We start from the raw sequence: 13,774 nt of genomic DNA on the forward strand, positions 1-13,774 counted from the left end.
TGGCCCACAGCACTCACATGGGCTGCTTCCATCGTCCAACAGCACGCAGACAAAAGCCAGAGCAAAGGGCTCGGCCGGGCGGTTTCTGTGTGGGGGAAGAGGGGGCAAAATGGAGCAGCTGCGATGCTTAAGGTGCAATTAAAAGAGTGATTGCACACCCTTTGCAATGGCTCTTCCTCACCATCCAGCTGCCACTGCCACCTCCCACCCAAAGCAAAACATCCCTTTGGAACAGGGACAGTGCCTGGAAGGTTTCCCATAAGGATCTCAGCGCTGTGCTGTGATGGGAGGGAAGCTCTCCCATCTCCTCCAGAGCAGCAGCTCCAGCCCGTTCCTGTTCTCCTCTTTCCTCAAGCAGTTCTCAGCATTGCACTGATAGAAGTAAAACATCGCAACGAGCTCAGAGTGAACCTTCCTGGCTCCCCCTCCACACACGTCGCGTTTCCAAGCGTTGCAGAGGCAGCACGCGGCTCACAGCGCACCCAAGGGCAGCAGATAACCACGTCCTGCTGAGAGACTAAAGGAAAACAGCCACTGCTGCCACTGGGAGAACAAAGTGCTGCAGCCTCAGGCACTGCAGAACCTGCCCTTCAGCCAGCAGACACTGAGCTGAGCCCATCTTGTTTGGGCACATTGCTGAATGCCCATTTGGTGAGCAAGGTGGACACGGCTGATGCTCACACCCAAACCAAAGGGAATAGCTGAGGTTGAGAAAGCACACAACAGTGAGAGCCACTCGACTGCATGTGTTAAAGCACTGCTATGCTTTCAGAGATGGACATATGTAGAAAGCAGGGGACCATTAGTCACCACTGACAGCAGCAGTTTGCACTGCCAAGTGAGACCCCATCATTCCCGTGTTTACTGAAGCCCAGCACCTCCAGCCACACAGAAGCACCTCTGATAACACACACAGGAATTGCCATGGAGGAAGGAGAGCGTCCTTCTGGCAATGCTCTCACCTTTACAAGCTTCCAAACTTTGTCTGCTGCAGCAATACAGTAATGCCCAACAGTACCAGCACCCCGGGGCAGGGGTTGGAACTGGATCACTATTGGTCCTTGTGGGTCACAGAATCACACAGAATGGTTGGGTTGGAAGGGACCCCAAGGATCACGAAGCCCCAACCCCTCACCACAGGCAGGGCCACCAACCTGCCCATTGAATAGCAGCCCAGGTATATACCCCATCCAACCTGGCCTTCAACACCTCCAGGGATGGACGGGGCATCCACAGCCTCTCTGGGCAGCTGTTCCAGCACCTCCCCACTCTCACAGTACAGAACTTCCCCCTGACATCCACCCTCAACCCGCCCTCCTTCAGCTCCAACCCATCTCCCTTGTCCTGCTCTGATCTCCCCTTTCACAGAGCTGACTCCCCTCCTGTTTGGAGGCTCCCTTCAGGTCCTGGCAGGCTGCACTGAGCTCACCCCGCAGCCTTCTCTTCTCCATGCTGAACAAGCCCAGCTCCCTCAGCCTGTCTTTGTAGGGAGGTGCTGCAGCTCTGAGCATCTTTGTGGTCTCCTCTGGACCCTCTCCAATGAGGACAGGGCCCTCTCCTCTGGTCCTTTCCAACCTGGGCCCTCCTGATTCCAACACCTTTAAGACCTGCTCCAGCCTGAGCCCTGCTGTGATTCTATGGCTGTCCATGAAGGATGGTGCTGGGGCTGACTCTGGGTATCACCACGCAGCCGTCACTGAATGTTTTTGTGGGGTAAAGCTGTGCCAGAGTCCGAAATGCCTCCAGAGAGCAGCAGATCAATCACCCCACCTGCTTAAGAGACGTCCTCATTGGCACAGAGCTTCTGTGTCAACACCGTGAGAAAATAGAGATGGGTGATTTCATACATCAGGGCTATGGACCCGCTGTACTGGGCTTTAAAACTGAGTTAGAGAACGCTACTATTCATACACAGCATCGACCCCTAAAAAAACAAGGGGGATATTAATGAGACTGCCTGGAAAATAGCTGTGTTAAACTCACAGAAAGCAGTGCTCACTTAAACCTACCTCCAGGCTGAGGTCTTCAGAGATGGAAGCGGCCAAACAAAGCCATGCAGCTGGCAGCCCCCACCTGCCCTGCACAACCAACGGCCCCCAGCAGCGCCCGGCGCTGCTCCGCCGACTCAGCACACTTTTGTCCCAGCACATAGTTGGAGCTGCGCACAGGGACCGCCTGGTCACCACAATGAGCTCATTCCCAGCAGCAAACTTGATCAAAAAGCCGTTTGTTGCACGCTGCCGTGCGTCTAGAAGTGAGCTGGCGTCAGGCTGTGGGTCGGTAGGAAAGGCGTCTCGTGGGAAGGTTCGCTTTGTTCAGCAGAGAAGATTCTGTTCATTTCTTAATACTAAATATTTCCTATTCCTACCTCCATAGATGGCAGAACACACAGAAACACCCCGAGATCTGAGGAGGAAACTTTTCATGCAGAGGGTGGTGACGCACTGAACATGTTGCCCAAGGAGGCTGTGGATGCCCCATCCCTGCAGGCATTCAAGGCCAGGCTGGATGTGGCTCTGGGCAGCCTGGGCTGCTGGTTGGTGACCTGCACACAGCAGGGGGCTGCAATGGGATGAGCACTGTGGGCCTGTGCAGCACAGGCCATGCTGTGATTGTATGATTTACAATCTTTAGGCAAATGACGGATTTAAAAGAGGATGACTGCAAGAATCAGAGGGGCTTTGGGGTTTGCTTTTCTATCCTTGAGTGTTTTGGGAAGAAAAGCTTCGACTCTACAGCATCTCTCTGGTCATACTTTGCATTCACCCCATGAGAAAGCATTGCAAACTGCACACACAGCCTCGCGCAGAACACAGCAGAGCTGTGCAGCAGGACAGAAGTTTGCCCCAAGGCTGCAGCAGCACAAGGTGCCCTTGCTGGAGAATGAACATGGAGAAGAAGCGTTCTACCCAAACCCCTCTGCCAGCACCCACAGGACTGATGCCCACCCTGCCCGAGGGCACTTCTCTATGCTGAATCCTCACGTGGCCTCCAAAGGAGCCCCAGTCACACAGAGCACAAATACCGCCCTATTTGTGGCACTTGAGGCTCCTGTGCTTGAGGAGGCAGCTTGCTGGATAACATCAGAACCAATCACAGAACCATAGCATGGCCTGGCTTGAAAAGGACCTTAAATATCATCTCATTCCAACCCCCTGCTGCGTGCAGGTCACCAACCAGCAGCCCAGGCTGCCCAGAGCCACATCCAGCCTGGCCTTGAATGCCTGCAGGGATGGGGCACCCACAGCCTCCTTGGGCAGCCAATCCTAAAGACAGAAGCCAGGAGCCATGGTTGGGCTGCCTGATCTCAGTGTCTTTTCCCACCTCAGTGAGTCTTTGATTCTGTGGTTCCCAACAGCTGAGCACATCAGTTGCTGAACCTTTCCAGCTCTCCACTGCCCTGTTACTCCAGTCACACAAGACCTCTCACCTCAGCCATGAAAAGCCAAAGAAAAACAGATGCAGAATAAAGCTGGCCAGTGTGTAGAGCACAACTAAAACCAACCAAGGTGCGGTGCCATTCATTAACAGCTGGATCACAGCGATGAAGAACAAAGATGAAAACCTAGAAGACACAACAGTAGTTAGGAATCCAAAGAGCCTTGGCTTGCATCGCATGGACTCATCAATAGCACAGCTCTCAGGCACAGCTCTGTCCCCAGCTCCTCCGAAAGCAGCACAGATGCTGCAGGAAGTTTTGCCCCGTGGCCACTTTGTCTCTCGCCCAAACAGCTGCTGCTGCAGCTCACCCACACTGCGGCCTTTCAGCCTCAGCTCGCAGGAATGAATGAGTCACTTCATTAACCTCCGGCTTACACAAAAGAAATGTGGAAGCAGGCGGCCTTCCATCCCGGAGACACAGGCCTTCCATCATGGAGACACAGGCCTTCCATCAGAGCGGCCCAGCAGGCACCTCCAACAACTTTAGAAGGAACGAGGTATGCTAACACAAGCTGCCCAGTGAAAACTAGGTGGGAGAGACCAACCCACCAGCAGCGTCCAGGTTAGGAACACAGGAGCTGAGCCCCTCCTGTGGATTAAAGCATCCCCTCAGTCCTCACCTCTCTCTCTGTACTCGTTTAAATGCAACACACGCAGCTTTCATCTCCAACTCGTAGCTCCTGGACTTTGAAAGACTGAAGGAGAAGCTCTCAGAGGAGATAAGCAGTGCTGTGGGGCAATCAGAGCCCAGGGTCTGATAAGTGGTGCAGGAGGACAAAGGTAGCAGCAAGCAGCACAGGAACAACACTGCCTTCACTTGGAGCTGTGCCGCTTCCTCCCCAACATCAGCACTTGTCTGCCTGCAGACTGCTCATCTCCTGCGAATGAAGGGCATCTTTCAAACAGCAGAGGCTGCAAAGCAAACAGTGAGATGACAGCACGCAGCCTCCTGGGCTGGGCCAGCCTTCCTCCTGACCGACAGCCATTCCTGCCTTCTGTGTCCACCCCCACGTGCTGCGGCAGTGGGCACAGACACAGCATCTCCCTGACCTCCAGCAGCCAAAGCAATCAGCGGTTCCTTATCTCAGCCCACTCCTCTCTGCTGCTGCACTGAACTATTTGCTTATATTCCCCAGCACATTCCTTTCCCTCCCCTGATGCAGCGTTCTTTCTGCCCCCTATCCCACTAATAAGACTTGAGGCCTGAATCTCCTGCTCTGCTGCTGCTTTAAGTGATGTGCTGGAAGGGACGAGCTGCCCTTTGGCACTGCCCTCTCTCTGTGCCCACCGACAGCTCCCAGCTCAGCCCCCAGCTCAACCTGCTTCACTAATCACAGCCAGCCGCCCTTCATTGGAAAATGAATTTCACTTCAGGCCAAATCAAGGCGGCTCGCTGTGTAAGTGACTCTGTGACTCGGGACGTTATCTGCCTCCGACAGCACGCATTAAACATTGAGCATGGAGAGCAACGCTCCTCGCGCTTATCGGCGCAGGCTGTTGGACGCTGAAACAGAAGCACTCCCTGGTCCTCACTCTTCTGTTCCGGAGGATCGCTGATAACTCTGTTTCTATCTTATAACACACTGCAGGTGCCTTCTGTGCGCTGCTAAAACTGCTCATGCAAGCAGGAAAGCGTGGCTGTGTGGCTCCACAAGGACAAGGCTGACACGGCAGCACCGGGTGTCACCCACTGCTGTGCATCCATTGTGCCACCCCCACAACATCTGCAAGTCAATCACTGCGCTCATTAGAGCACAGCACAGAGAAACCTCCCCCTGGAAGTGCTGGGATGGGAAGGATCTGTAACACACCACACCTCGCTGCTCAGCTAACTCCCATTTCTGCAATCAAATCAAAGTGCTGGACGCGATGGACGCCTGCTGCACACACAGAGAGGAACAAACCGACGGCAATCCCCTGCAGATTTGCAGGCTGAGTTTTGCACTGGGTCATTTTCTGTTCACGTTCAGCCACAGGATTACATCAGCACCCCAACCGGCATTAGGAGATGGAGAGCCTGCCAGAGTTCAGTTGGGAAATGCACTAGTCACAGTCAGCATATTTCACTGCTGGAAAAAAGAAGGCTCCAGATAAATTACAGAGCAGGGAAAATAAACATACCCAGACCCAGGGCAAGACAAAGTTCTGCTCTGATCCACTTCTGGCTTTTGCAGCATTAGGATCAGCGGGGACGGCAAGAACTGGGTGCCTGGAGCTGCCCCCTGCGGGGCCATGGGGGGCTGCAGCACTCGGGTCCTGCCAGCAGGGTGACCCCAGAGGTCACCTCCAGCCTTCATGAGCCTGTGCTCTCTCAGTCCCCAACTGCAGCTCCTTGAGAACACTGACAAAGCATTGCAGAGGAGGAAGGGAAGGTCGCAGTGAACGGCTCCAGAAGGGGCAGCCAGTCCCCGGGAGCTCAGCCTTTAAAAGCTGTAATTCTCAAGCTGAGCTCCAGACGTGAGCTTACTGCACTCACAGGCACCGGCCCTTCGCTTCTACACAGCATCACATAAAGCAGTGCCAATGTCACACTGCCATTCATTTGATTGCAATCACTGACATGGATACCCTCCTCCAGAGTTATTCCATTTCTCATATTTTTCCTAAGGAAGTGGAAAATAAAAAAGAAGAATCGCCTCTTTTAGCTGGTAATCAGCATGAAATAGTTCCACGCACTCTGCTGTGTGACGAGTGCTCTTGGAGGCTTGGAGCAGCCAGGAGATAAGCACGGCATGCAGGCCCATGGCTTTGGAGAGCTGCTCAGTGCCTGGTCCGAGGCAGCCAGGCATTACTCCCCATTCCACCCCAGCACCCATTTCTGCCCTCCTGCCTGGCAGGCACCCACTGAAACAACTCCCCTCTCCTCCCAGCGTCGCTTCTAGGCCATTTCCTACCCTCATTATATAACCACGGACTCTACCCTCAAAGGAAATCTCATGTTATCGCAGGAAATCAGCTCCCCAGGGGAAAAGCATTCGACATGTCTGCAGTGTGTTTAAAGAAGCCCCAGCATCAGCTGATGGCAGCCAGAATGCAGGTCTTTAGAAGCTCTGCCTTACATTACACGCTCCATCCCCACGTTCAGATGGCTCACAGCAGGGCTGGTGGGCAAGGAACTGATCCTGGAGGAAAACGGACACGTGCTGAGCTGATATGGGGGTGGAAATCAGGGGCAGGTGGAGGAAAAGGAGCAGACCCTGAGTGCAGGCAGCTCCAGCAGTTAAACAACACAGCTCAGTGCTCTGAGGCTGAAGGCTTTTGTCCGGCACCTGAGGAGATGCAGCGTACGGCCTGACTACCAGCTGTGCTGGGTTAGCTCAGCACGCGGCCATCTGCTATTTGCACACCAAATGCAGACACACAGGAACTGCAGGAAAGCAGAGCCCCAGGACACACCATGCCCACGGGGAGCATCGGAGCTGTGCAGACAGGGAAATCCAGCAGCTTCTGCAAGGAAGGAACGTCACACGTCAAAATTACGTGCAACTCTGGGAGCTCGAGCTGCTGCAAACCAAGAGCTCCATCACTGACATCTACTGAATGGACAGCACTGCTCCCCAGGAAGGCACAGCTCAATGGGCTGATGGGATTTGCAGCAGCAGCCGACATGCACGATGCATTCAGAAGACAAAGACGCTGCTGGTAAAACAGTCGTTGCACTTAAGGGGAAATCCAGGCCTGCACTGCCAGTTTCTGGCAAGTTATAGAATCTCTCCTTAAAAGTGAATTCTCAAGCTGAAAATAGGCTGGGCCAAAAGCAAATAAGGCAGGGTTACATCAAACCAGTGCTAATGCAGATATACGTCCCTGTAAATCCAGGCACTCATTCAGCAGTTACACCAATGCGGGTCACACTAAGAGGGTCAGCCCGGGACAAATAAGTAATCCCCCATGCGATGCCTGATCCTATTGCCCCACATGCTCTGCCCAAATCCCAGTGCCCAACTAGAAGCGTGTTTCACCCAGAAGCAGCTCTGCAGTGCTACAGGGGTTGCACTTCAGCTGCTGCACTGCACAGAGCTGGGTAGGAATACGGCGCTGCAGCCACGAGCACCGACTGCAGGCTGACCACACGCGGCCTTAAGGTCACTGTAAAGGTTCCCTTGCACAGCCCACCTCTCCTTCCTGAGGTTTCCCTGCCTTTGCAGGGCTAAAATCAGCACATCTGAAGTTATAATCCAAGTCACACTGCTGGAGCTGCGCATCACCACCACTGCACGGCCTGCTGTTGGGTCCTTACACAGACTGAAGGCACCACTGTATGTACAGATCGCTTTGAGATCCACCCCCCCTGCTCAGGAAGCAGCCCCAATCAATGGCTCAGAACCCTCCTAATCACTTCCATTCCATGACCAACACGAGCAGCCATCCACCCCCACCACGAAAGCCAAAGGGAAGGAAAGGCTCCGACTCGCTGCCTTCTCCCATTCTTCACCTCTCACGCTGCAGACACAGCTTGAAGCCTCCCATGGATTTCTGGCTTTGCTCCTCCACTGTGACGTTTCCAATCGCTTTTACTATTGATTAAGTACCCGCAGGCAGCAGAAAAACCTGCTCTGGAAGTTCCTGATGGCCACTGCAGACGGAGCTGCAGAGGAGCATCTCTAAGGGGCGCTTAATCAAAAAGCAATGAACAGCTTCTGCAGGGTCAGGAGATGGGCAGGAGGAGAACTGCCAATGTAAACAAAGGGGAGGGCTGGGAGGAAAAAAACCATGGATCAATGAGAACAACAGGCGCCCAAATGTGAGATTCCTGGATGCGATGCCCAGCCCGTTCCAGGCCAACACAAAGGGGATCCCAGCAGCGACAAGATCAAATGACCAGCAGGAACTGGCACTGCAGCTGCTGGGATCCCCAGCACCCTGGGTGTGCACGGTGAGCACGGACCGAGCCCATCTCCCTGCACTTGAGGAGCTGTAACCCAAGTGCATGTAAACACGCTTGGAGATCCACCTGATAACAGCTTCACTTTGCTTAAACCCGATGTCAGCACCCTCAGCTGGGCTCAAGAGCAGCTTTCCAGGCCGACGGAGCCCCAGTGCAATTGTACAAAAGGAATGATGACTCACTGGCAGGAGGGAGCGGGTTGGGAACGATGAGCTCATGCTCCAAAAGCAGCTTGATTTCACAGAGATCCAGCTCCACTATGTACAGCACCTTCCTAACGCAGAGACCGCACCGCTGCCTATTTCCAACCCCTGAGCAGCGCAGGGAAGGAGGAGCTGCTCAGCATCAAACGCAGACGGGGGTGTTGGAATTCAAACACCAGCTCCCTCCTGTTTGACATGCAGGGAGCACCACCAGCACCGCACCGACCAGCAGGACAAGCCCGCCTCGTGCTCAGCTCGCCTTGCAGGGGATGCCCTATCCACCAAGGGCTGACTTTATGGCCTTGTGCTCAGCCTACAGAGTTACCTGCTGTAATGACGGCCCACAGCGAGCGGGTGGATTTAAAAGCACTCTGAGCGTCCCTTGGGCCGAACCCGCCTCGTTCCCAGCCTTCCTCCCATCCTTACAAATGCTCCAGATGAAAGGGGCAAAGCGGAGGTGGAGAATGGGAGTTAGTGACACAGGCTAATCAGGTCTCCAATCATGCTAATAGCTGTCATTAACTGCATCCTCCTCCTAGAAGCTTCCCGCAGCTTCGTGATACCGGAGCTGGTCCCCATCATCCCCAGCTGCACCACGTGTGTCGTGGCCATTCCCCATGCTCAGCCCTAATCCCACCCACACACCAAACCTTCCAGCAGGCCAACATTGGGTACAAGAGAAACTATTGCTCCATGAGCCCAGAAACCAGAACTGCTCCAAACAAGAGCCAATAGGAGTCCACCTCATCACACCTCATCACACAAACCTGCCCCAGTTCTGCAGCTCAGATGGCAACCGGGCAACCTGTGCCACTGATACGGGCTTGTACGACAACACCCAACCTCAACAGCTTATTGTGAGGAGGTTTACGACTAAGCTTGTTTGGGACCGATGCACCCTCCCCAGCAGACCCTGGTCACTATCCTATCAGATATCACTATTGCTCACAGCATCACCCCAACATCTGCCCACAGTCCTTTGGGTTTACAACTCCAGAACAGAAAATGACTTCACAGACTGACTTGGAACATCTGAAGCCTCGCAAAGCGGGTTAACAGCCCCTGTGAGCAGCGCAGGGTGCTCCTGCCAGCCAGAACCGTCGCGTTGTTTTGTTACCAAGCAAAAAAGTCTGCAGAACATCCACAGCAACCGACTCTGCTGACCTCTCCTTCCCACCAGAAATTCTTGCACATGTGCAAAACACCGAGTCATGGAGTTGGCTTCCGAGCTGTGGGAGGCTGCAGAATTCCCCAGCAGGACAGTTCTGCCTGTGTGCAACCAGCCCCTGCACTGCCAGCAGCACGGCCTGAGTGAGACCAGCTCTGCACACACACAGCTCTGCACACACACACACGCAGCCCTGCACACACACACAGCTCTGTACAAACACACACGCAGCCCTGCACACACACACGCAGCCCTGCACACACACACAGCTCTGTACAAACACACACGCAGCCCTGCACAAACACACACGCAGCTCTGCACAAACACACACAGCTCTATGCACACACACACAGCTCTATGCACACACACACACAGCTCTATGCACACACACAGCTCTGTACAAACACACACGCAGCTCTGTACAAACACACACGCAGCTCTGCACACACACACACAGCTCTATGCACACACACACACACAGCTCTATGCACACACACACAGCTCTATGCACACACGCACACACACAGCTCTGCACACACGCACACACACACAGCTCTGCACACAAACACACACACAGCTCTATGCACACAAACACACACACAGCTCTATGCACACAAACACACACACAGCTCTATGCACACACACACACAGCTCTATGCACACAAACACACACACAGCTCTATGCACACAAACACACACACAGCTCTATGCACACAAACACACACACAGCTCTATGCACACACACACACAGCTCTATGCACACACACACACAGCTCTATGCACACACACACACAGCTCTATGCACACACACACAGCTCTATGCACACACACACACACACAGCTCTATGCGCACACACACACACACACACACAGCTCTGCGCACGCACACACACAGCTCTGCACGCACAGCTCTATGCACACACACACAGCTCTATGCACACACACACACACACACACACACACAGCCCCGATCTGCTGTGCCATCTCCTCCACACTGGGACCATTGAGCCCGGCCTTGCTCTACAGCAGCCTGCAGCCTCATTGGCCTTGAAGCAAATCAGTTTGACGGCAGTGCCACGAGGTGAGGAAGCCACACACCGCCCTGTGACTAAGCAAGAGACTGATCTGTTTTCGCTGGGGCAGGAAGCATCAACACGGAGCCACAGGAAACAGCATCTGCCTTCCAGAGCAGCATCAGCTGCAGCTCGGCCTGCAAAGCTCCCCAGGACTGACACTGAACACGCTCTGCCCTGTTACCTGCTCGTCTTCTGAGCAACCATCGCTTTCCTTTGAGTTGCTCAGTCCCAACTGCAGCACACATCAGCCTTTGCAGCCCGTCCAGCAGCGCTTCGTGTTGACAACGTGACTTAAGGACTGAGTCACTGCCTGAAGATGTGCATGGGGAGCTCGATACACGGGGCTGGGCAAAGCAGACCTGAACTCTACGAGAGTTTAATGGCTCAGGTTCGTTTCTTGCTGGGGAAGAGAGGTAACCACTAAAACACAGCAGGGCTGGAGCCCTCAGATCTAATTGCTGCTCCGTCCAGCAGCACTAAGGCTGACTCAGCCCTTTTGCAGAGTCCAGAAGGGACACGTAATTTCTTTGTTTCAACTAAATACTCATCAGGGCTCAGGAAACAAGCAGAGGAATGGGAAGCCAGTCACTGCACAGGGCTCACGGCCCAGCAGCTGAAATGCCAGGGCAGCACTTCAGTGCCTCTCCTGCTGCTCAAGGAGCTTTTAGGTACATCAGGAAGAGAAACTTGGCTTGGAAGGAAGAACCTGTTAACAAGTGAAGGTAAATGAGCTTATGTGATGGACCCATCAAATAATTGGGATGTAAGTAAAAGGAAGCAGGACTTTCATTATGTGAGAGCGGGGAGGTGCTGGAACAGCTGCCCAGAGAGGCTGTGGATGCCCCGTCCATCCCTGGAGCTGTTCAAGGCCAGGTTGGATGGGGCCCTGGGCAGCCTGGGCTGCTATTCAATGGGGAGGTTGGTGGCCCTGCCTGTGGTGGGGGGTTGGAGCTCCGTGATCCTTGGGGTCCCTTCCAGCCCAACCATGCTGTGATTTGGTGACTTACAGGGCAACAAATGAAAGTCATGTTATCATTATCTACTTAACACACGTTGTACCTACGAAGCACACCCTCGTGTATAAAAGTGGGCTCCATACGTTTGTAGATGAACGTGGCACACACACACCCGGGCAGCAGCAGAGATAACAGCACAGCACTGCACCCGGCCCGGCACAGCCTGGGACCAGCACAGCCGCCCGGCATCCAGCCCACAGCGCAGCGCGGTGCGGGCAGCGCTAACGGACGCGTCCCGGAGCGGCGGGGATGCGGGGCGCGGCTTCAGGCCTCGCGGTCACTGCTGCACCGGGCCCGGCCCCGCCGTCCCGAGCGGAGTTTCCCCCCGTGTCCGCCCGCAGCCCCGGCCCGGCCCCGCCCTTCGCTCGGAGCCCCTCGGTCCCCCCCGCGCGGACGGCGGCGGCCCCGCAGCCCGCAGCCCTCGGCCCGCACCCACCGCCGGGCGGCCCGCTCCGCTCCGGGGCACAAAGAGCGACACGGACCCGGCGGAGGCGGCTCAGCGCGGCCGACCCGACACGGACCCGACACGGACCCGGCGGGGCCGCCGCCCTCGGCCCGCACCCACAGCGCCACGCAGGGCCGCGGCCCCCCCCGCCCCGCCAGGCCGCCCCTCGCAGCGGAGCCCCCTCCCGGCAGCGGAGCCCCCTCCCCTCCTCGCAGCCCTCCCCTCCCTTCCTCCCCTTCTCCCTTCCCTCCTTACCGCAGGCGGAGCGCTCCGGGACGAGCCGCCCGCTCCGAGTCGCTGATCCCCTGCGGGCCCGGCGGGGGGAGGAGGCGGGAGAGGGCGCGCAGCCCTGCTGGGCCCGCCGCCGTTCGGCCAATAGGACCGCGCCGCGCCCGCCCTCCGCCAATCGGAGCGAGCGCGGGCAGGGGGGGCGGGGCCAAGGGAGGGAGGGGCTCGGGCGGCGCCGCCGTGACAGCGCAGTGGGGGGGGGCGGGAGGGAGGGGAGAGGATGGGGGGGCGATGGGCGGGGGGCGAGGATGGGGAGCGGTGATGGGGGGGGTGATGGGGGGGTGCATCGGGCCGTGGGAAGGAGCGCACCCAGCCTGAAGGTGCAGCTCCGGCCCCCCCCCGACCCCCCCCCCAAAACAGGACAGTGATGTGGGTTCGGGTTCGGGTTCGGGTTCGGGTTCGGGTTTAGGTTTGGGTTCGGGTTCGGGTTCGGGTTCGGGTTCCTCTCCTGGTCCGGGAGGGGGAAGCCCCAGGGCCCGATGAAAGGCGCAACAACTGCCTGTGCCGGGCGCTATTTTTAAGCTCCGAGATCAAGTCGCTGCCCAATGGCGGTTGTGCTCGGGAGGAGCGGGATGTTGGAGGGGGTTTCACGGCTCAGCTTACACTGGGGAACAGGAGGTTGTGTCTGAGCAGAAGGAGCAGCGTGCGGCACAAGGTGCTTCAGGCACAAGGTGCTTCAGGCTCATCCCCATCGGAGCTCCTACATCCTCATCACTCTCCAGGAGCATCAGTGTGAGCTGAACCCCAGCAGGGCTTGTTTCAAGGTGAACAACTGGCCGGCGCTGCAGCTCCAAGAGCAGCTATTGCTGTTTGATTCGTCTGGTTTGGCAGGAAACCTCCCTGTTTCCACCTACAATCTCTTGCTTGCTTTTGGGAGCAGCTCAAGGACGGGCTGCGTTCAATGCCTCCCTCCGTGCCTCCCCCACGCAGAACTTCAGCCTTCCCTTTATCTCTGGTTGTCCCTCGGATGAATACAACCTCCTGCTCTCTCCCTTTTCCAGCTTCCCATCCCAGACTCCTCAAGCCTTTTCTCAGCCTGAAAGGGAGGGGAGCAGGAACCACCTTCCACATCACATGGAGGCCACAATCTACCTGGCACTGCAGCTGTCTGCCCTGGTAACATGGGGGGGGACTCTCATTTCTGTGAAGGAGCTGCATGGAGAGAAGCTCGGCAGGAGATGCTTTGCTTCTCCTTCAAGCCAGACAGTGAAAGTGAAGGGGAGGAAGGGAAGGGGACCCACTCGTGTCC

At 56.0% G+C, this 13,774-nt stretch overlaps 1 protein-coding gene across 10 annotated transcripts in view; it reads right to left on the bottom strand.

The window, feature by feature from the left end:
• MAP4 (microtubule associated protein 4) overlaps positions 1 to 12,631 on the bottom strand; it is a 90,155-nt gene extending 77,524 nt beyond the window's left edge. For 3 of the 10 annotated variants that reach the window (XM_072330434.1, XM_072330438.1, XM_072330429.1), the window contains exon 1: positions 12,493 to 12,631. The gene's annotated coding sequence lies outside the window, so the exon portion shown is untranslated. The remainder of the gene's footprint in view (positions 1 to 12,492) is intronic. The other 7 variants (XM_072330435.1, XM_072330433.1, XM_072330437.1 and 4 more) reach the window with 6 other exon arrangements.
• Between the last annotated feature and the right edge of the window lie 1,143 nt (positions 12,632 to 13,774).

Source organism: Excalfactoria chinensis, chromosome 2, assembly GCF_039878825.1.
Source record: "Excalfactoria chinensis isolate bCotChi1 chromosome 2, bCotChi1.hap2, whole genome shotgun sequence".
NCBI classification, from domain to species: Eukaryota; Metazoa; Chordata; class Aves; order Galliformes; family Phasianidae; genus Excalfactoria; species Excalfactoria chinensis.